Source organism: Podarcis pityusensis (assembly GCF_964106645.2).
Source record: "Podarcis pityusensis genome assembly, chromosome: 1".
Taxonomy (NCBI): Eukaryota; Metazoa; Chordata; class Lepidosauria; order Squamata; family Lacertidae; genus Podarcis; species Podarcis pityusensis.
This window is the reverse complement of record NC_138028.1, coordinates 97,598,944-97,622,446: the sequence shown is the minus strand read 5'-3', so window position 1 is coordinate 97,622,446 and position 23,503 is coordinate 97,598,944. Positions and strand designations below refer to the sequence as shown.

Genomic DNA, 23,503 nt, shown 5'->3' with positions numbered 1-23,503 from the left:
ATCTTTGAAGAGCTTGTAAGTAACCCTTTTTTTTAACTTGCCAAACATGTTGTCCTTTTCTATGGTAGAGGAGATAAACTTTGGAACTCCCTTTAAAGGGCATATTTTAAACATTTAACAGTTTATATTTCCATGCTTTACTTTGCTACATATTCTGCAATGTTCTGCTGGGGTTCTCTCACCCAAAAACACTTTCTCCAAACTTGGATATAGGAATTCTCCCTTCTTTATTATTATTTTCCTTGAACCAATAAATGTATCTTTAAGATGCCCATTTTCTGTTCATATTAAATTTCTTTGGGTGTGCATATATAAATATGTAATTTTATTTTTATGCTGCCTTGCCATAGTTCAAACCATGCTTGAGGCAGCATAACATGAAAAAATACATAATTACAACAAAAGTAGTCATAAGCAATAAACAAAACATAACAAATATACAACCAAACTGAACAATTTCCACATAAGATCTAAAATAAAGATACAAAAAATAATCAGTGACAGCAACCATTCCACCCTAATCTCAACCCCTCTTAAACAATCCCCCAACCCAATAGCCTCAGCTTTGTAGCTGCAATCGGGGCCCTGCTCTTCCAGGCCAGGTGAAAAAAGGCTTGCAAAACAGGAATTAGGTCTTCCAGAACTCGCATCCAAGATGCATGTCTCTGACTCTCTGGGTGTGCCAGGTTCTTTCTCTTAGTCAACACAGCTAGGCCTGCCTCATAACTGGATTAAAGGTTAGTGCTCTGTTAAATCTTTGTTGTATCTTCCTGATTCTGATGACAGACTTCCTGTAAGCTGAGCTACATCCAAATTTATTACCCTTTGCCCAAACGTAAGACAGAAATATTATGCACATCATGGTCTCCTGTGGTGGGCAAAGACATGGATGGAATTGTGATCTCTTTGATTGGACAGCCACGTGCTTAAATGTCCATACATGTAGAAATCTACAGGCCACGTGTAGCTTAGCCGTTAACTTCTACATTACACAATTAGATGTCTAGTGCATGTTGTGAAGTCTTTGTTTCAAATCTTATCTTGGCTATGCTCTTAAACAAGGGACACTATTTATCAGCCTCTCATCTGGAATATAGGGATGATAATATGGGCTTGCTGGCTGGGGACACTGGGATGGTTTGAAACCTTAAGAGAAGTGCTGAGAATTGTTATGAGTTGTGGGTGGCAGACCACTACCCCCTCCAACCTCTACATTCAGCGAAGGGTTAGAATTTGAACAACCTCATAAACTCCTGAATTTAGCAAGGGCTGGAAATAATACAGGCTAGCTTCCTCATGAGGCCAGCCTGGCAAGGCCCGTTGAGGGTCACTGAAGAAATGAAAAGCTTACAATAGCCTATGTAATAATAATAATATAATAATAATAATTTATTATTTATACCCCGCCCATCTGGCTGGGCTTCCCCGGCCACTCTGGGCGGCTTCCAAAAGAATATTAAAATGCTATAATACATCAAACATTAAAAGCTTCCCGAAACAGGGCTGCCTTCAGATGTCTTCTAAAAGCCTGGTAGTTGTTGTTCTCTTTGACATCTGGTGGGAGGGTGTTCCACAGGGAAGGCGCCACTACCGAGAAGGCCCTCTGCCTGGTTCCCTGTAACTTGGCTTCTCGCAGTGAGGGAACCGCCAGAAGGCCCTCGGTGCTGGACCTCAGTGTCCGGGTAGAACGATGGGGGTGGAGACGCTCCTTCAGTTATACTGGACCAAGGCCGTTTAGGGCTTTAAAGGTCAGCACCAACACTTTGAATTGTGCTCGGAAACGTACTGGGAGCCAATGTAGGTCTTTCAAGACCGGTGTTATGTGGTCTCTGCGGCCACTCCCAGTCACCAGTCTAGCTGCCGCGTTCTGGATTAGTTGTAGTTTCCGGGTCACCTTCAAAGGTAGCCCCACGTAGAACGCATTGCAATAATCTAAGCGGGAGATAACCAGAGCATGCACCACTCTGGCGAGGCAGTCCGCAGGCAGATAGGGTCTCAGCCTGCGTACCAGATGGAGCTGGTAAACAGCTGCCCTGGACACAGATTTGACCTGTGCCTCAATGGACAGCTGTGAGTCCAAAATGACTCCCAGGCTGCGCACCTGGTCCTTCAGGGGCTCAGTTACCCCATTCAGGACCAGGGAATCCTCCACACCTGCCCGCCTCCTGTCCCCCAAAAACAGTACTTCTGTCTTGTCAGGATTCAACCTCAATCTGTTAGCCGCCATCCAACCTCCATTTATGCTCGTGCGTAAATCGGCACCACACCTGGCTGGGTTGCCTGAGTGAACCCTTTCTGTCCGGACAGCCACTCGCCCGTGGCTGTCTCAATCGCTGGCAGAATCCGTCAGTGGGCGTTTCTTGAACTTCTTCCAGCAAAGAAGTTCTTTGACGCCTAGTCTCTGCCTAGTCTCCCTGCGCGGAAGCCTTCTGCGCAGGGAGGGTGTGGGCAGCGGAGGACCCGTGCTCTCCCCGCTGGTCCCCGGCAAAGAGTCATGGAGCCACCTCGCCGATTCCCCCATCTGCCCCCCTTCTCCACTGGTGCTACGCTGATTTCCTTCCCCAGAAGATGTGCTGCTTCTCTCCCTCCCGGGACGCTCTCCGGAATCCCTCTGGAGCCCTCCATCTCCCCCGGCTCCGATGGCAGTTCCCTGACAGCCTAGTTTGTTTAGTAATGATAAGCCATTGACAAAACATAAGGCCCCAGTAGTTTTGGGGTAGGATTACCTTTGGCCTAAAAGGTAAAAGTGCCTTTTGCAATCTTTTACAGAAGATGCCAGGGTGACCAGGATGTGTGTTTGCTGGAAGTAGAAGGGGAGTAGTTGTTGTTTTTCTGCAAATATTGCTGGCAAGGAGGAGGAAGTGGGCAGAACTCCATGTGGGGACTGAGGGACAGCAGCCATACTGGCTGGCTTGAGCAGGCTGTTAAAGAGAGACAGGGGGATGGCGCTTAGGATGCCCCTGAATCCAATGCTGCGCTGCTGGAAAGCACAAGGCCCTCTTAGGATGTGAATGCCCCACAATCCCTCCATCTAGGTTCCGGTTGTATATATGTGTAAATAAAGCATATATCATAAAGACACCACTGCCTCTGTTGTGCCTCCTTGTCCCAAAAGGGAACACAGTTCCTGGTGTTCTTAAGGGGAAATTCTGAGGCCTAAGGGGGTTCTTTCTCACTATCTCTATCAATATAAATTTTAAGCCAAGCAGAAATTACATTTCTTTGTGTGTGTGTGTGTGTGTTTTGCATTATGCACATGTTTATGCCACTTGGAATTATGACTTTTTATTTTTAGACGTAGCTTCCTATAGAACAGACTGAACCCAAAATGAGTTCAGAAACACACCTGGATTTGCTCTACAGACCTGCATATAAATATCCAGTAAACTGATTACATTTGGAGACAATACACTTAAGAAAATATAATACCCTGTGCACTGGAGAAGCAGGTTAATATTAGCTGATTTATATAGCATACTAAATTGAAACAGCATTTCCCACAGACAAATAACAGGCATATGGAATAAGAGAAACAGTGATGGCATATTAGGGTAATTTTATACAGACTAGGTTGTCTTGAATAAAATGTGCAGTAGTGGTGGCTGGTGCCCATTGGGACAGTAGAGTGGAAAGCAGGTACACCAACAATAGGGGTGCATTCAGAAGGTTATAGCCATGATAGTTTTCCTGATTATTATGCTAGCACTTTTGTCCCAGTTTCAAATGCTCAGAGTTGTCTACACCCAGAAAGATGTCTCTCCATTCAGGCAAACAAGAGGCATTACCACAGTTCAAAGACTCGTGTGGCCAGGCAAAAACACTTGAGGGGCACGGAGAAAGCCTGAAGAGCTGTATTCAGGCTCCCAGGGCTGGAGATTCCCCACCCCTAGTTACACTGAAGTTTCGTTTATTATTAAAGTTGTTGTTTTTGGCTATGCTCCTCTTGGCTTATGTCCTGGGAGAATATATAACACATTGCACAACTCTATAATTGTAGAAATACCCCCCTTTGCAACTAGGCAATAGAAGGTTTCTTTTTCTTTTTTAGGTGGCTAAAGTAACCAGGAAGTTAATGGCATTCTTTACATACTGTATAGCACTTTTTAATTGGCCAGGTGTAGAATGGGAGCTTTAAGTTTCCTTTGAGATACTGCCAAGGCAGAATATAAGAACAGATGAACCCATGATCTGTTCAGGTACGGCAATTTTTAATGGTTTTTGTGTGCGTGCATAAAATCTGTCAGTGAATATATTTAGGAGTTAAGGAGTAGAAGTGTTGTTGAGTGTTTTGAAAGCAGAGGCAGATGGAAAGTGAATCTCAGAGGAACAGTTGTCATCTTTAAATTGGCAACACCACTGAGGAAACTGAAAGGATTGCAGGCTGAGGGGACAATTTTACCTGTGTTTCAGATCAGCTCTGCTCTTTCTATAGCCATGATGGCATTGTGAACACAATAGGACTGAGTTCATCCCAGGGTTGCGGGCAAAGATGACAGCATTGAAAATGAACCCAATAAAGTGAAGTTTCATTCTATTGAGAGCTGAGTGATTGCAGTTTGGGAGAAGAATTATGAGGTTTGTTTATTTTGGTGGCAGCGTAACTTCTTTTTTTCTTCTCCAACAGAAAAGCTTTGTTATAATTAAGCCAAGAGGCAGGATTCTGTTTTAGTGATGCAGAACTCAACACAGAGGGTTGATTTAGATTCCCTGCAAGAAGGATTTGCTGCTGTTAGATCAGTTAACACTCTGCTCCACAACCCTTCAAAGCAGAGATCAAACATCAATTTGTAAAATTAAGAAAAGTGGCATAGAAAGAAAACGTGTAAAGTTGCATGCAGGTGGGAAACCTTTTCTGTGTGTGTGAAATCAGTGCTATTGACCTTGGGCCACCTTTTGTGCTCTGACAACTGAGAGAGAATAGGGTTTCCAGTTTGATGTGCGGACAATGGTAAGTTATAATATTTATTCTTCTCCCATTAAAACTTTCATATTCTGATTCTGTACATGAAGCTGCTGTTAAAAACAAGCACCACACCATCCATACCACCCCGCTCATCTGTAAATTTTAAGTAAGAAGTACATGAACTGGCTCTATGTGAACAGGCATTATCATCACAATTGCAATATAAGAAATTAATCTCATTTTATACATTCATTCATTCATTTATTCATTCCTTACTGCATAACACAGTTCTTTGAAGAATCCAACCCTCAATTTAATTATACTGGATTGAAGGACACAAGGAGGGAGGTAGTCTCATATATAAAACACTAATAGTGCTATTCTCCCATCCAAATTTCTCAATAGTTAATAACACATGGCATTCAAGGCAGCAACTCCAGAGACACCAGTGTGGCAACTGGAACATATATTTACAGCTGAGCTCCTCTGGTTCAGTGGCTATTATTATATTTGTACCTGAGAGACTTGAGCTGTAATCCAGCTCAGCAGCTGATCAGACTTGAGAAAATCACTAAGAGTGTGATTCAACCAAAATAAAGCACTTCTAAGTATCACTGTTAATGTGATAGAGCTAAGCATGTGCTTACATTTGACTGAATAGTGTCCTGTGAATGTAATCCACAACTAACACCTCTGGAATAATCCTGGAGACTCCCATGAGAATTTCATGGTATCTGGATCACAAGTCACACCTGAGTCTAAGTTCTCTATAAAACAAGGATGGAAAACATAAAACAACGATGGACAACCAGAGGTTGTTGGACTCCAACTCCCATCAGCTCCAGCAAGCTTGGCAAAAGATCAGGGATGATAGGCATTGCAGTCTGGCAACACCCAGATGGTCACAAGTTTCTCAATCCTGCTATAAACCATAAAAACTAATTATTGGGGATGTGTGCTAAGATGCGTATTTAATTTGGACCCCAATTTGGTGCTTTGGAAAACAGCCTGTCTTGATCTGAAGTGCTTTGTAGTCTGCTTGATTTGTTTAAAGGTCAACTTCAATTTGCTTAATTTCTCTTTCAAATCTTTATTTTTGTTTGCAGGGAAGTTATTCTATCAAAAGGGAGGAAGTTATTTTTAACTTCCTCCCTTTTGATAGAAGTGGATGAAATTTGCAGGCATTTTATCCACACCCAAATAGATAAATTAAAGGCAGATAGGCCCAGGGATATTTGGTGTGTGTGTGTGTGTGTGTGTGTGTGTGTGTTGTAAAAAGGACAGAATAATCTGAAATTTGCAACAAGTTTCCACTTCTGAAGGCATATATCCTACCAAATTTCAGAAGGTCCCCCAGTGGTTTTCCCACAAGGGCAGCCATTTCTTCATTTCCCCACCCCCATTAACTATTAGGAAATTTTCAAATGGCCATAACTCCACTCCAATCCTTTGATAGAAGAAATTTGTAGGCATTGCAGCAGTTAAGATGTGTTGGTGGTTATGGTTTAACTTCCCATGGGCGGTTTGGAATTTAAATATTTCCTTTTCAGAACACAGAGAAGGACATGCTTGTGAAAATAGAAGTGGTGGGGTGGGGAAAGTGTCCAATCATTTCTAGTATTTTACATTTTGTGGGGCAGAGATCGAAAGAGCAAGATTGAAATTGCATGTCTTGGCAGCCTCAGACAGAAGAAGAGGAATCATAGAATTGTGGAGTTGTAAGGTATCACAAAGGTCATCTAGTCCAACCTCATGCAATACAGCAATATTTGGCCCAATTTGGGGCTTGAACCCACAATCCTGAGATTAAGAGTCTCATGCTCTACCAGCTGAGCTACCAAGGAAGGAAGAAAAGGAGCAGGTGGGGATAGGGGCTGTAAGACTGGCACCCAAAGGTAGAGGAGTGAGGTGACCCTAGATGTCAGGCAGTGGGAAGAAGAGATGCTCTCTCCTCTGCCCTTCCTGTGGACTGAGATCCACATCAAGGAGGTGGGAGGACTTTGACCAGCCAGAGGGAAGGGCTGAACAGGAGGCTGTCTTGTTCCTCTGCCTGCCTATAAATGGTAGGGAGGCTACTATTGCAGATTTGCCCCACTTGGCAACCCACCCCTGCCTCTGTCTAATGTATTTTTCATACTTTACAGTTAAAAGAAACAAAACCATTGATACCCTGCTGCTTTGTGGTTTGGTTTGAAATTTTATATATACTGTAGTAGTTACAGCACCCAAACAATGTTATCTCTGTCCACAGACAGTGGTGGTTTAGGAGAGAAGAACAGGATGAAGGTTACTGTAATCCTAGATAAATAGGATCTATATGAATAGATAATGGGATTAAAAACACAATGCTAAACTCGTTTACTTGGAAATAAGTACCACTGAGTTCAGAGGGGCTTACTCCCCAGCAAGAATGCATTGGATAGCTGTTAAACTACAAAACTGCATATCTTTCTTTCATGAAACAAAAACAACAAAAAATGCTGAGTATACTATGATAATTAGTGCTCCCATCAGAGAAAGCACAGATTTTGTTGTAGGGGGAATCAACATTCTCTTATAAACTGCACTTAATATTCTGTTTGGGCACCTATTTGACTAAAAGAATAAAACAAACAAACAAACAAAAACCATTTAGTGTAGGCCTGGAAATGCAGGCATAAAAGGAAATCCTCACCAGGGGATTAATTTATTATTGTTGGTGGTTCTATTGTTATTTGTAAATTAAGGGACAGCAACGAGGAGGAAGTGAGATAAAGCACAGTGTCTTGGTTCATGAGCAGTAACAAGTAAGAACGCATTAAATAATTATTATTTTTTAAAAATTAGACAAAATTTTACTATCTCAGAAGTTACTGGAAATGTACACACATGAATAAGACTAAACAAGACATGTAAAAACATGCTTTGGAAACCTTGATTACATTATCAGAGATTGTGCCATCCTCTTTTTCAGGGCTGCATTAGAATGAGGCCCAATGAGCGAATGTTTATGTGAATTCATAATGTGGCCTTGAGAACACTTGGTGTCAGTTTTAAGGAACTAAAAATATCTGAATGACCTAACAATCACTACACCACTTCACTGGAGTAATAATGTCTTCCTGAGCTTCGTCCAGTTATATCCTGAAGCCTGAAACCCCCTTCCTAGAAGTTAACAGAAGTGATAATATTTTATGTCTCAGTGTTTATTCTTGAGATGGGACATCATGTCAGCTTTGACTTTAAAGTAAAATCTCTCACCAAGCAGCATACCAATTTAACCTCAAGTAAATTTGATTTAACAACATGCTACAAAGAGGTCAATGGTGAATGAACATCCCGATGAAATATGAGTAACAACAGAAGCAAATGGGGGAAAAGCTTTGCTGCAGAGTCTTTTCATGGCTCTCTTGGTATATTACTCTGAATAATTTCACCAGATTTCCTTCCTACTCTGTTTCAGGCAGTGGTAGAATACACCTAGTGATTAGAACACTTGAATTTTATCTAATATTCTGAGATTGGGAAGCAGCATCAAATCATGATCTACAATCACAAAATACTATATAAACTTCAGCAAGGGCATTGCCAACCTTTTTGGACAAATATAGCCAGTGGTGGATTTATAGAGGTGTGGGCAGTCCCCCACCCCCACCCCAGGCGCTGAGCCGAGGAGACACAAGATAATGATGAATTAAAAAGGAATAATGAATTAAAAAGGAATTACAGTGGTACCTCGGGTCACAGACGCTTCAGGTTACAGACGCTTCAGGTTACAGACTCCGTTAACCCAGAAATAGTACCTCGGGTTAAGAACTTTGCTTCAGAATGAGAACAGAAATCATGCTCCAGTGGCGCAGCAGCAGCAGCGGGAGGTCCCATTAGCTAAAGTGGTGCCTCAGGTTAAGAACAGTTTCAGGTTAAGAACAGACCTCCGGAACGAATTAAGTTCTTAACCCGAGGTACCACTGTATTGTGAAAATAAGAGGGGGGGGGGGATTTTGTCCTCACTCAGGGAGCTGTATTACCAAAGTTTGCCGTGGCAGGTAACCTTGTGTGTAGCCTTGTGGGAAGCCAATGAACTGTGATATGGAGCATCTGCCTAGAACAGGGGTTGTCAATCTGCTGCCCATAGTCACCAGTACTCCCTCTGACATCCATGGAAAGTTTCAGCAAATATCCACTCAGAAATCCACCATATACGAGATGTGGGAGACCATCTGCACCATTTTCATCTCTTTTTATGCTGTTTTCAATGTGGCAGTCACACACAACACAGCAGCCATTTTGTGCCAGGTGCCAATAGCACTATCTCAAAATTCCAAGTGTGCCCGCTGCCAGGGATCTGAAAAGCACTCTACTAATACTATTTTCTGGTCTCAGCTCTATAGGTAGGACCATAACCACTCTAACAAAGTGTCCCCACACAGCTGGTTCAGGAGTATCTCATAGTCAGTGGTAACAAAAGGTGTAGGGAACGAGAAGATGGAATAAGGTTGCATGCTGCTGATCCCATTCTAAACAAAAGGGAATCCATCAGGACAAGCAAGGCTGATTCAGTTCCCTGACCAAGCCTGAAAAGAAACTGGAATGAGTCTAGATAATCCATATCATCTACAGTTGCCCCACCTTGACCCTCTCCACCAACTTCAATAAAAGGGGTGGGGTCTCACAGGCAAAGCACCAAGTGCAGGCCCTCTAAGCCCATCCCAAGATCGAGTCTGGACTAGTGCTATCTGGGTGGGCACATCTGAGTTAAGTTAGATGCACTTAGTTCACCCACTGAGGTTTCACCAGTTCAGTTCTTTCTTCATTCATGATCAAATTGTGGATCACCATGGTCTTATTTTGGACTGGCCTGATGTTATGTGACAGCACTGCCAGACCAGAGGGCTCAGTGGATAAACGAAGAGGTTTTTCAATACTGGGAGACTGAATGGTTAATAATTGTAGGAGATGCCACCTACCTTACTGAGGCTGCATGGGACAGAAGAACTGCTGGTTGTTGTTTGTTTCAAGATGGCTGACTGCTGTTAGAGGTTCTGACCTTGATTGTGTTCTACATTAAAATAAATGGTTGAGTCCTGTTAGAAAGTAGCAGTATATGTTCTTCCTGGAAGCCTGAAAGCTCCTGACTTTCTACCACAGTAGCTACCACAGTGATGCTTCAAAGAAGTATTTCAAAGGACAATGCCATAAGTGTTTGCAAGAGAAAGCTATAATGGAGGTAGAAAAAGAGGAGCTTAGTTAGAATTTCTTCCTGTGCTTTAGTTTCCATTTTCCTTCTTGCACTTTAGCTTTTTCTTGCTGTTCCAACAGTATGACATACACGTTAGACTTATATTTTGACTATGCCCCCAAATGTTTGACATTTTAAATGTTAATCTGCACAGTAATCAAGACAGGGTATTTTATTTGTCAAAATACCTACCTTAAACTTCAAAGGTTTTGCCTCTAAATACCGAAGCAATCAGTGTACACATTAAATAAAGGTCAAAAGCTAGGTTTACCATAGGCATTTATACAGCACCATAAATTCATTTCACAAAGTATGATATACATTAGGTGGTTAACCTGGGGCCCTGGATCTTGCAGTCCTTGCAAAACAAATGGAAAATAGTTTATTGAGAAAAAGGTAGTGGAAAACTTCTTTACAGGTGGCAATAGTGTTGAGATGTATGAAGAGGAAGTAAAAGTAGAACATATCTTTTCAACACAGTTTAAATGGCAGCAAAAGAAAATGCCATTTGTGTCATAAAACAATTAAATGTTGCATGACATTTTGTAGAAGGCAAGGTTCATCATGATAAATTCAGTGTAATGGAATCCACAGAACTCTACAAAGGTCATTGGGTATAGTCAACTCTCTGCACTGACAGGCTTCCATAGACTTAAATAATCTATGATCAAATTCAAATGTTTTGTTTTCAACACAACTGCTGCCCCAAACCACAGCCCCTTGAGTAGGGATCTATATGCTTCCTAGACTGGTTAGATGTTATTGCTTCAGAGACCACCAGATTTGGCTTTGGAGTTGTTATACTTTGTCCAAACATCAACAGAACCATTGTGTTGTAGTGGATAGATTCGGACTGGAGAGTGTTGGAATGTGTTAGATTCAAGGTCAGCCAAGAAGCTCACTGGGTGACTTTGAGCAAATCATTCCCTTTTATCCTGACCTAACCAGCTTCACAGGTTAGTTGCATGAAGTTAAAATGTAGATAGGGGATAGGGATAGGGTAAAATCTCCAGTTACTCTGCAGTATTCTTTGGCATGTATTGAAATTAGAATACTGTATATTGCTTGCTGTTACATCTTTCCACGTATCAAATGAACTGCTCAAGGTACATCACTACTAATGGATGGGTGCACTGCTCACTTCAATGTTGATCGGCTACTATTTAATGAAGACTAACTTATGAAAAATTTATTCCAGAGTGCTCAGTTTATTGATGAAATGAGTACAAAGCCAGGTTGTAAGGAGCAGCTTTTTTAAAAATAGTTTTCTATAAGTAGTTTACTTTTCATTTAAGGTCTTAATGGAATACAGCCATTTACTTCAGCTGTTCAAAGGCACGGGTTGATGGGACATACTAAATAAGGAACAGTGAAGACAACAGGAACAATGTAGGTTACAAAATTTGAAGCCGAGTTGAAAGCTATGTCAAGATATTATCAAACTGCAGAATAAGATCATCATGAAGAGGAGAAACCAGAGTTCTAAAGAACATCAGAAACCAAAAAAGGGGAGGGGAGATAAAAGTCACAATTTTTGTAAACCGCTTTGAGTTTTTGTTTTGTTTTTTTACAATCAAGAAGTGTATGAATTTTATGAAATAAATTAAAAATATGTTTTGCAGCCATCATGTTCTGTAGCATCACTTAGCTGCTTTGTTCATTAATCAGAATCTATCGACAGCTCCAACTCTCCATCACAACCAGCAAGGGAGGAAGCAAAAACTGGCTTTCCAAGGCTTCTAGTACAGCACATGAAACTTTCCCTAACAGTGTGGTATTAGTCCTCAGAATGGCTGCATGCCATTAGAAACTGATAAAGATTTGGCTCTTTTTCAAGCTGCTGAAAAGCTTAAGATCAATATCTTATGGTTTATCTGAAGGTGATTAAAACAAATAAGCCTTATGCAGCACTTTTTATTGATCTCCTTCAGGCCCTTCAATCAACATCACCGAGAAAAACGGTTAAGAGCTTGTGAGATACATTAATATTCTGGAAAGACAGTGTTACTGTTAAAGAGTTCAGTCAGTGGCAAGATCTCCTATTTTCATAGCGGAATGGCAGGCTGTTCTTTGTTGCTCTCCTTGAATTTGATTTGAGTGGGATCGCAACTGTAAAAGTGTCGTTGGCAGTGGGGTAAACAGAATTTTGCTTCAGGAGCTAACAGACATCTAATTACTTCATTTAGCAACTCTGCCCTTGAAACCAGTGTGTTGTGATGTGTGATTTGGAGAATGTGGAGAGAGACAATATTTTCTCTGCACTCTTGTAATGGTAGAATTCAGGGTCACACAAGGACTGCTTGCCTCTTCCCCTGATGTGCAGCGATTGCGGCCCGATGCTGGTCGCAGTGACTCTGGGGGTGGGGTGGGGGTGCTGGTTTCCCGTGGGACCAGGAAGGATGTTATTTCCTCCTCCAGTGGTCACAGGGGCTTCCATTGACTCATCCATGGTTCTGACTAATCACAGTCGGGCCAGAGGGAGATCACCTCAATATGGTATATGTAAGGAAGATAATGGATGACTGATGAAGAACCCTGCATGACAGGCAGGGAAGAGAAGAACTCCGAGGCTGAGAGGCTGGAGTACAAATGGAAGCTCCCAAGTTGAGAGCTGGAAGGGTCTACCCCCTTTTGTGTGAGACAAGAGTTAAGATCTACCCCGATACAGGGCTCTGTATATTATTTCTTTCTTTCTCTCTCTCTCTCTCTCTCTCTCTCTCTCTCTCTCTCTCCTCCTATTTTCTTTCTTTCTTTCTTTCTTTATTTCTTGTCCCCCCCTCTTTCATTCTCTATTTTTATTTAGATTTCTTTGGATTTTATTGTATCATATGTTCAAAGCTTTCAATAAAAAAATCAGATTAAAAAAAGAAAAGATGTACACCAAGAGGTGATCCTTAACCTGGGATTAACCCTGCTGAGTAATCAACCAGAAGTCGGATTGGGTGATTCTGGATATACAACCATTGCCTATGCCAAGAGTTTCTTACATTTGTAATCAATAAAGTTATAGCCTATTTTATCCCAAAGCGATTGCCCTGTGATTATTTAATCTTCCCATGTTAGCCCCCAGCTGCTTGCAGCCTCACTGCACCTGAACGCTCAATGAAATCAACTGGAACAGATAACAGACAAGATGGATAAAATAAAATCACCGAATGGAGAGTGTCCAGAAGAGGGTGACCAAGTTTGTGAGACTGTGTCTATGGGTATGAAGGGAAAGGAGGGCAGTAGGAATGGAAGCAGGTCCCTTTTATGTGCCCCTGCTCATGGATGCCCAACAGTGGGGTAACTGGATGCCCCACTACAGGAACCTTTGCTCTGATCCAGCAGCATTCTTGTTTCCTTCTGTAGCCTTGAGTGTAAGTAAATAACAACATGCATAAGGAACAATACTTTCATGTCCTTTCTCTCTGACTAAATCATTCATTGTTATGACCCTACATAGAAAACAGAAATCATTCATTGTTATGACCCTACATAGAAAACAGTAACTCACGTCATAGATGAATTCTGACTACAGCAAATTGTTTTCGTTTAGCTAGGAAGCGACGGTCAAGCTATCAATCCCAACAAACCCACTCTTCTAGTAACGTAAGTTGAGTTTTGGCTATCAAATACAACCACCTAGGCACCTCTCTATATAATGGTGGAATGACCGTGAGCAAGCAGTGACTATTGCTTAAGCAGGAATACAGCACCATGGACCTTTCATCCTCCAGGAACAACTGATACCAAGTTCCTAAAAAAACCAAACCGAGTTTCACTGTTTAACACAAGCCAGTGACCATAAACCCTGAAAAGGCTGAAGAGCAATGAGTTCAGTTCTTATTTAGAGAGTTTTCTGAATGCCACCTAAATCCCTACTGCTGATTTTGAAGCAAATGGGTTGGTGGAATTGTAACTAGAGACTGAGAAACATGATTAGTGAAGAAATCTATCGTTGGAGGAACATACATTATTCACTACAGTGTCACACCTTTTAGAAACTGAGAGAACTGAAGTAACAAGATAGTAAACAGCAGTGTAGAATCACCAGACATGGATAGCAAAAGCAGAGAAATACAATCTGTGGGCAGAGATGTGCCAATTAACCATCTCCCTTGTGAATTTTTTAAAATACCCTTACTATACTTATTTTAAAGTTCCTCAAAAATTCCTGCAGGTGTTTCATCTGAGCAGTACCCTTCAAATCCACAAACTGAATTTTATGTTAGGTGAAATTCAGAGGCTTTTCTCCTGGCAGGCTTATGTTTATACCAGTTACACGGGAACCTTTGGGACTGCAACTCCCATAATCCCTGACTACTGGCAATGCTGCCTGGGGCTGATGGGAGTTTGAGTCCAACAACATAGGGAGGACCACAGTTTCCCCACGCACCTGATGTATACCTTCCTTCCTTCTCCTAATATATTTATTTATTATTTATTTCAACTGTTTTTAAGTAGTGCACATAAAGATTGCAAAAAACATACAGTACATAAGATCAATGGAAATTAACCAAAAGAACATAATTACCTAAATTTACGCCATGTCTTTCTGATACAGGACAGAAAGGGTTGTCAAACAAACTAGCAAAAGAAATGGACCTAGCCAGAAGTTGATAAGGGATTGTTTGTTTTAACAGGCCATTTAACTAAAAAGCACATTTTAAAGTCAAACTATATGTGATGCAAATGCTCTGTGTTTACAGCTTCCAGTGGCTGTCTTTCTGAAAAACATTGGTGGGGCAGAGCCTGATTTAGGGTCTGGGGCTATAGTACAGGTTACATGCTGTGCTCCAGTCTGGTTCCCTGTCTTAAATTGCACACACATCTGCATATATATATTTTTTTAAATGTATAGACAAAAGCTCTTATAACAGTGAGTTTCCATCTCTGTGGCTCGCTGTAGATTTGGAGGTGAGCAATGTGACTTAAGTCAGGGAATAGGCATTGAGCTACACCCCTGTCACCAATGTCATGGCTCTGCTCCAAATCTACCACCAAACTAGCTTTCATGTTGCATTGTGTTGACACCAAGATGAATAGATTTTGTCATGAGCTCCTTGACCTATTAAAAATAACAATGGGCTTTGATCCTGGAGCTGCCCCAAACTGCCCTTGGCTCCAACCCAGACCTGCTCTGCTTTCCACAGCCTCACCCAGACAGGTCTACCTGCAGGCCTCACCCAAGTACCCCAGTGAAGATCTTATCTCAAGGCATAACAGGCAGCGTGTTAAGTAAAAGTCACTTCTGAGTCTGCAGCATGATTCTTATCACAGAACTGTAGAAATAGTCACAGGCAGCCTTTACAGCTTATGCGCTTTCCTAGGAGCTTGTTTGCAGATAATGTATATATGATGCTGTAATGCTTGTGAAGTTAGAATAGTTGAAGCACCACATACCGTATTTTTTGCTCTATAAGACTCACTTTTCCCCTCCTAAAAAGTAAGGGGAAATGTGTGTGCGTCTTATGGAGCGAATGCAGGCTGCACAGCTATCCCAGAAGACAGAACAGCAAGAGGGATTGCTGATTTCACTGTGCAGCGATCCCTCTTGCTGTTCTGGCTTCTGAGATTCAGAATATTTTTTTTCTTGTTTTCCTCCTCCAAAAACTAGGTGCGTCTTGTGGTCTGGTGCGTCTTATAGAGCGAAAAATACGGTAATTCAATTATCAGCATGCTTCTGCCGAAGGTACTTCTGAGAGACAGTGCCACCTTCAGTCTTAATAAACAATACTACCAAAGGAGACTGCAGTTTTATGCCCACTTTCTTTAGAGAAAGGACTTGCAGAGGACTGTACTGTACAAAAGGGGAAGATAATAAGTAATAAAAATAAAGACAATAAATAATGCATTGAGGCAAAAGGAGGGGAAAACTCAGATGGTCTTTGTCTGTGGAAGATAGAGGTTAGTGTAGACACAGCCTTCCAGTGGTTTGGAAGAGAACAGACGCTCATTTAAAATCTGAATTCTGTCCTCTCCCCCTGCCAGGGGTGCCAACTTGAATAAAATATTGGGGGGGGGGGGAGATAAGCCCTGCCCCACATAATCGACGACAAGACATGGTGCGCACACAGTCTTTGAATAGCAATGCCCATCGTATAGTCTTCTAATAGGATTCTCACAAAAGGGAAAGCATCTGGTTGGCCACTGTAAGAACAGGATTCTGGACTAGATGGGCCATTTTGCTCTGACCTGCAGGGCTCTTCTTATGCTCTCAAGCGGCCAAACCCACTGTGCCCCTGCAGCCCCCCAATGTAAACTGATTGCTTCTTTCCTTTTCAATTTGGCTCCAAGAGTGAATTTTCTATTACTGTTGCCTCACAGTAGAATTCTTGGCTAATAAAAGCCAAAATGAGGAAGTACTAGATCTATGGTTCAGGATCATTAATAACTCAGGAAGTGCCTTGGCTTTGCAGTTTAATATATTGGAACGACTCACATTAATAAATTTTACTTAAAATAATTTGCTTCTTGTGGCACCCTTTTTGGCCCATGATCTCCAAGTGCTTTGCAAGCAGAAAGCCAAAGAACAGAAAAGTATTAGGCATAAAGTGAATAATGAACCCTTCTCCCATTTTCTTTAGATGGGATGGGAAAAAAATTAACAAGCAATTTACACTGATGTAGACCCATGAACTTTAATGGGTAACATCAGTGCCAATGCCCAAGCAACCCTCCTCCCAAATGATTAACATTTCCCATGCTTCACTGGCAGATATTAATAGCAAGGATTTCATTTTTAGCTCCCTTTTAAAATGGAGTAAATCCTGACTATAGTATGGTATACTACAAGGATAATAAACCTGTGGTCTTCATATGCTCCTTGACTACATCTCTCATCATTCCTGATCTTTGGCCATACAGGCTGGTGCTGATGTGCGTTGGAGTCCAACATCTGGAGGTGCACAGGTTCCTCATCCCTGAGCAACTAGCTGTAGGTATATTTGCTAATTCCATAAGAGCTATTGAAAACTTGGAGTTGTCTATTTGATCCTGAATGATCCGAATCAGGTTTGATACATCAGATAAGTCTGCACAAGACACAGATATATATCTTATGGAAACCAGCAGTAATTGACAAGGTGATAGGTATAAAGGCAGTGGCTCTCATTTGGTTAGAACTACTACTACTACCACCGCTACCGCTACTACTAGACTCAGGATACTGACCATTTCCATCCCAAGATCTGGTTCAGCAGCAGATGTGTTGTTCTTTTCCTTTAAACCGAAGCATGAATTGTGTGCGCATAGTTTCAAATTACAGTGATCTGCTGCAATCTTGGTAGCTGCTGAGTCAGGTATATATTGCATCCATCACGTCCCGAGGAAGCTGCTCTCTGCAGTATATCCCACAGTGTGATTGACTGGTGGATTGATTGAATGACCCCGTCTCACTGTTTCCACTTAACCTCAGCAAAAGTTTGGGTTGTGGGGAAGTAGAGACATGCATTTCACTTTTATTTTCTTTTTGATCAACTGCATCATAGCTTCAAGCCATTTCTGTCAGACACATGGATGCTGTAGATGTTATCTTTGGTAAAGAAATAAGTAGGCAAGCCTATCAAACAGGACCATCCGCTCCCCAGTGTGTGATTGATGTATACTGTTTTCCTAAAAAGGAAAAAGAAAAGATAAGTTGGAGCTACTTTTATAGGCTATTTTGTTGTCTGATGGACATAACTCCTATTTAGAATTTTTTCAAACACTGAAGAAAAAATACTAATAGCATTTTAATGGGAAAACAAATCAGATATACAAAGGGGTATTATTAACCTGAACACAGTGGTGCTTACTGGAGCATATGATGTTCCTCTTTTAAAAATGATGTGGAAATTGTAAATGTTACTGACATTGTGTGGAGATGCAATCACACTGCTAAGCTTTCAAACCTACCTATATTCATGATACCATACCCTGTGAATTGCTTTATTAATATGCATTTTTCACTTGGAGTCTGCTAAGTGTCACAGATCAGAACTCATTTTTCTATGGGAATAGTGACAACACTCTAGCTCACACCATACCAAACTGTTTCTGAGGGCTGTGTGGCACAAGATGAACTGCCTTCAGAGCGAAAGGCAGCAGAGTGAAGCAACCTACCTCATCCATGAGGATGGATTGATGAAGTTAGAAATCGGTGGTGTTCTAAGGATGCTGGAAGACTTTTGCAAGTTTGGCCTTAGTAAGGAAGGGGAGCAGTAGTGGTAGCATGAAATTGGCCTCCATTTCAGGAAGCAGAACATCTCTGGATAGCACTGCCTCCCTTTGTATAGGGGGCATAAATCTGTGAGGAACACACCCAAATTTATTTCACAGCGAGCCCATTGCTCTACCACACTTGCTTGGGCCACATGTCTCTTTTCTAGCCTCAAAATCTACTCTTCTATGTCCAGGGAACACAAATGCTGAAGTTCAAATGACTGAGAAGAATTTAAACTGAGCGCTTGGAGGGAGTTCCCCCTTCTATGGCCCTGACTCTATTCTTTCTGTCAGGAGCACAGGAGCAAGGCACAACACATTTAAGAAACTTTATGATAGATAATGAAGTGCCTTCATAAAGTACTTGGGAGAGAGCAGAGGCACCAAGTTCTACCCAACACTGGAGGGCGTATTGTTCATGTGTGGCATCACACTCATCGCGGCACATGCCACCAGGCCCAGTCAGGCCCGCCACCACCACTGCGAGGCCTGGCGAGGCTCACCACTACCTGTGAAGCCTGCTGCTGTGAGGCCTGTGAGGCCCAGCCCTGGGAGGGCTCAGCCCTGTCCCAACAGACTTTATTTGGGGTGGGTGGTGAAGACACCTCAGCCCTATGGAAGAAAGCAACAGAGATGTGGCTTATCCAGGAAAGGTGCATTTTTGAAAGAGTAAACACAGTAAGTAAAACTATAGCTACTTTTTCTCACAGGCCTGTGCAAGAAGGGGTGGGTGCAGCTGGGTCTGCTTGCACTGGGTCTCAGAGATCGAAGCTGTCTGGGGGGCCCTGCCATCTTATGTTAACTGGACTGGCTGCTTTTTTATTTGAGTTTATAACTTTGTTCTAACAAGACTCCTGTCCTGGGCCTCTGCATGGGCCTGCTCTCTCAGAGCACTTATCATCTGAGGAAACCCAGGCTAGTACTTGAAGGCTGACAGGTGTACAAAAGGGGAAGATGAGGTAGGTCTATCCTTCTAGACCTGGAGCGGAGAACCTTTTTTCAGGGCTGCATTTGCTTCTGTGCAACATTCTGGGGCCTACCTGCTAGGGGTGAGTAGGACCAGAGACAAAAATAAAAATAAAAAAGTGAGTGGAACAGCAAATGCACCGTATTTACTTTAATCTAATGCTCACCTTTTTGAGGCCAAATTGTGTTGTGAAATTTAAGGCGCGCATTAGATTCAATGGCACATTTACATTTGCCAGCAAATACCTTTTGGGGGAGTTTCAAGGTTCTGAAAATTGAGGTGCACGTTAGATTCGATGGCGCATTAGACTTGAGTAAATACAGTAGATTTTACCTTTGTGCATCTGGCAAGATTCTCTGCGCACTCATCTCCCCCATGTTAAGGTTCAGAAGGCATTATCAGAGTTCAGAGACATATTCCAGCCAGGCAGAAACACTCAAGGATCCCAGCACTCTTGGGAAAATGTGACGCAATTTGTTAAAATTAATCAAATGAAACTTTAACACGTGGCATGATAAAAGCATGTGGTTTTATCATGACAAGCTATTTGTTGTTTACTGTTGTGACAATTGTTTTCTCAAAATTTATCTTCTGTACCATGAAAATAGATAAAAACAGTATTTTTTTAAAAATGGATAGTGTGATTGAGGGACGGGACCTGGGCAGGTGGTATGGCCTGAAGAGACTCCCAAGTCTCTGGAAGGCCATCTTCAACCTGAGGTTTTCCTACTCCTGTTCTAGTCAGAGGGAAATGCTTTACTCTACATGCGTAGTAGGGACACAGGTGGCGTTGTGGGTTAAACCACAGAGCCTAGAACTTGCCGATCAGAAGGTCGGCGGTTCGAATCCCCGCAACGGGGTGAGCTCCCGTTGCTCGGTCCCTGCTCCTGCCAACCTAGCAGCTCGAAAGCACATAAAAGTGCAAGTAGATAAATAGGTACCACTCCAGCGGGAAGGGAAACAGCGTTTCTGTGCTCTGCTCTAATTCTGGCCACATGACCCAGAAGCTGTAGGCCAGCTCCCTCGGCCAATAAAGCGAGATGACCGCCGCAACCCCAGAGTCGGCCACGACTGGACCTAATGGTCAGGGGTCCCTTTACCTTTTTACATGCGTAGTACCAAATGAAAGGCCAGTTGAAATGTTGCACACAACCCCCTGCTGGGTTCTTAATATCCAGTGAATGGATAGCAGGATCCCACTTCATGCATTTAGCCTGGGCACATGAGGGTTGGGTGTTGGCTCCAGTGTTGCCAGATGTGACACCTCCACTTTTGACCTACATGTATTTAGTGCAAAAAGTCTGAAAGGAGGGGGGAGGTTGCAAGTGTGTTTGCCTGAATGTGTTTACAAGTTGCTTTTTAAGTGGGAACACTGATAGCGCTAAACATGATAAGGCTGGGGTAGAGTGAGTATTCCTGATGTTGTCAGACATTGAGGTGTGTGGCTCATGTGTGTGCCCCCATCCTTTCTCATCACATGTTAAACCTGAATGCTCCAAAAGGGCAAGAATGTTCCCTTGATTTTGCATGTGTCCAATTGACGCGTGATTGTGATGGGGGAGTCCTTTTGGACCCGAAAGAGGGCTTATGTGCACTCTGCCTATGTGTGCGGGGACCAGAAAAGCAACCCTCACGAGAAATGGTCGCTGCCTGTATTTTGTTTCAGTGGGAAGTGAAAACGCATTTTGCCCTAATTAACATTGTCAGATAAAATGGAAGCCTGTAAGACAAAGATGGTAATGTAGGAACCCAAAATGAAAGTGGGCTGATGCCTTATAGCAACAACATACTGTGGAATCCTGCTGCCATGTGGCACTTTCTACCATATGTACAAACAACTAGCTTGTCACACATGGTGATGTTCACCCAATTAGCTACTTAGAAATAATAGGTGCCTCATACATTGTTTATGAATGAAGCAAGTTTGATGACAGAGCTTCAAGTGCAGCTTATCTGCCCCAGTGGAATGGAAGTTTCCCAGTATCTGGGAGTAACCTATTGAGAACTGAATGTGAAGAATTTCACCTATGTGTTTATGCCCTAATGTACAGGATTTTACTTGGCTCTTCTAAAAGTTTCTCCATCTTGTCGGAATATGCTTCCAATGAGCCAGGTTCCAAACTACTGTAGAGTTAAAATAAAGGATTTCCTTTCAATTTGGCTGTCAGATTTTTCAGACTGCCTGTATTTTCAGTTCTGTGTTGCCAAATCCTTGACTAGGTAATATTAAGGCTTGTCAGATGTATTTGAATGCAGATTTAAAAGCCCATGGCCAAGACATCTCATAACCTCATGCTTTACATTTTTGAAGTCTGTATATATTACTTAGGCATTCTGCTAGTTCTCTTACTGGATTTGAGGGGAGGCAGGGATGGTGGTGGTCCAAGGATTTTATAAATTGCAGTCAAAAATCCCAGAATGCTGGCAGATGCTGAGTACTAGATTTTTAATGGACCAGAACCATTTTTATTGTTTTTGCAAAACACCTCAAACCAGACAGCTGACAAAGCAACATGATGGGCTTGGAATATGGCATTTCTTCAAAAATGTCAGAATATGACAAATGTTAAACTGCTAAAAGTTTGAATCACTATCCCCTATATTATGTAGTGCTTCTGGAAAACATTTGTAATGTTACCTTCCAACTTCTATGCTTATGTCAGGCTTCTAAGAAACTCTCAGTGGGCCTGCTGATTGGAATCAGCGTGTAAAGATTTGAAGTGATCAACTTGATATATTTTTGCCTCTAAGGTTCAAATATAAAAGGGAGCAAAACAGTGTCTGTCTTACTTTCCAGCCATTTCTTTAGTGTTGCCAGCTTTTTTCTTTTTAACAGCAGCTTGGATATTAGCTTGGATATGCAGATGTGTTATTAGCATTTATTTCCATGTTCTGGAAAATGTTACCTGTCAGTGGCAACAGATAGGAGCCACTGCTCAGTGCCGGATTTATGTATTGGCTAAGTAGGCTGAAGCCTAGGGCCTCTAAATCTAGGATGCCTCACCAGCCCGCCCGCTGCCCAGCAGGCAACCTCCCCTCTCCTAAAATTGCAAACCCAAGACTTCATGCGAGAGTAGGGCAACTTGGGCCTCTAAATCTAGGGGGCCTCGCCAGCCTGCCCGCTCACCAGTGCTGCAGTCTCCCCTCTCCCAAAATTGCAAATCTAAGACTTCGTGCAAGGGCAGGGCAACTTGGGCCCAGCAACTATGAGACTCAGGGCTAGCCAGTGGGGCCCAATTTGAAGCAGTGGGGCCCAACTTGATTTTTTTTTTTGGGTAGGGCTGCAGTTCACAGCCAAAGTCTGCAAAATCTTAGAGATATAAATAAAATCCATCTAGATTGCGCTGGTGTGGGGGCCCCCTTAGGAGTAGACCGCAGGGCCCAATTTGGCCCAATTGCTCCAATTGCCTTAAGGTCAACCCTGATGAGCCTGTGCAGGGGTTGGACTGACAAGCCCTGCACCTTCTAGGTCCCTGGTGTCACTATTCAGAGTATAGACTCAAGGAAATAAGAGCCACTTATTGGAAATCAGTTTTGTCACCTCTCCCCCGCCCCCCCAAGCCTCAGGTTGATGAGCCCAGCCATCTTTTATTCACAGTTGAATAAGCACTACACTACAGCATGGCCATAAACCTGTGCGTTCAACCGCTGAAATATACACCAAATATGTACCAGTGGAAATTTATGTTACTGCTTTCTGAATGAACACTGTGTTTTATGAATGGACTGTATTTTGTGAATTACCTAAGAGCCACCAACACGGAGCTCTAGAATCTGACAGCTAGCCAATCGGGTACTACCAAACAGCGACCCCTGTTGCTGAATGCAGGTAACCAGCAGGGAACGCTTCATTTGCAAGGAATCATACAAAACAAAGTGGCACTAATAAAGAAAAGTTCCAGGGTAGCAACAGAAAGCAAACTAAAAATGCTTTTGCAGTTCATCAGAACTATCCAGCAATATCAAGTTATAGGAAAACTGGTGCCATTAACAGTAACCCTTCTAGTTGGTTAATTGATTCGGCGACTTCCATGCACATGACGTGTGATGCTAATTTCCCCCACAAAGAGTTAAAAGATAACTCATCAGAGGCAGCTAGAATTGCAAATGGCAACAAAATATATGTGAAAGGAAGAGGAGCAGGTTTGCTCAAGTGTGTTTGTAATGAAGTGAGAGCATTAGTTTACTTGCTCAAATTAACAAATAAGAAAGCTTTGAGAATTTACATGCT

At 42.3% G+C, this 23,503-nt stretch overlaps 1 protein-coding gene and 1 long non-coding RNA gene across 4 annotated transcripts in view; one reads left to right on the top strand and one right to left on the bottom strand.

Moving 5' to 3' along the window:
• Nucleotides 1-377: 377 nt before the first annotated feature.
• LOC308479372 lies at nucleotides 378-18,714 on the bottom strand. Its single transcript, XR_013987649.1, has 4 exons — nucleotides 18,207-18,714; nucleotides 17,277-17,717; nucleotides 9,850-9,941; nucleotides 378-868 (listed from the first exon to the last, which is right to left on the bottom strand). It is a non-coding gene; the product is annotated as an uncharacterized lncRNA (long non-coding RNA).
• Nucleotides 18,715-18,859: 145 nt separating this feature from the next.
• Nucleotides 18,860-23,503, top strand: part of NCKAP5 (NCK associated protein 5) — a 627,572-nt gene continuing 622,928 nt past the window's right edge. For 2 of the 3 annotated variants that reach the window (XM_081005050.1, XM_081005048.1), the window contains exon 1: nucleotides 18,909-18,983. The gene's annotated coding sequence lies outside the window, so the exon portion shown is untranslated. Of the gene's footprint in view, nucleotides 18,984-23,503 lie in introns of all 3 variants that reach the window. The other variant, XM_081005049.1, reaches the window with a different exon arrangement.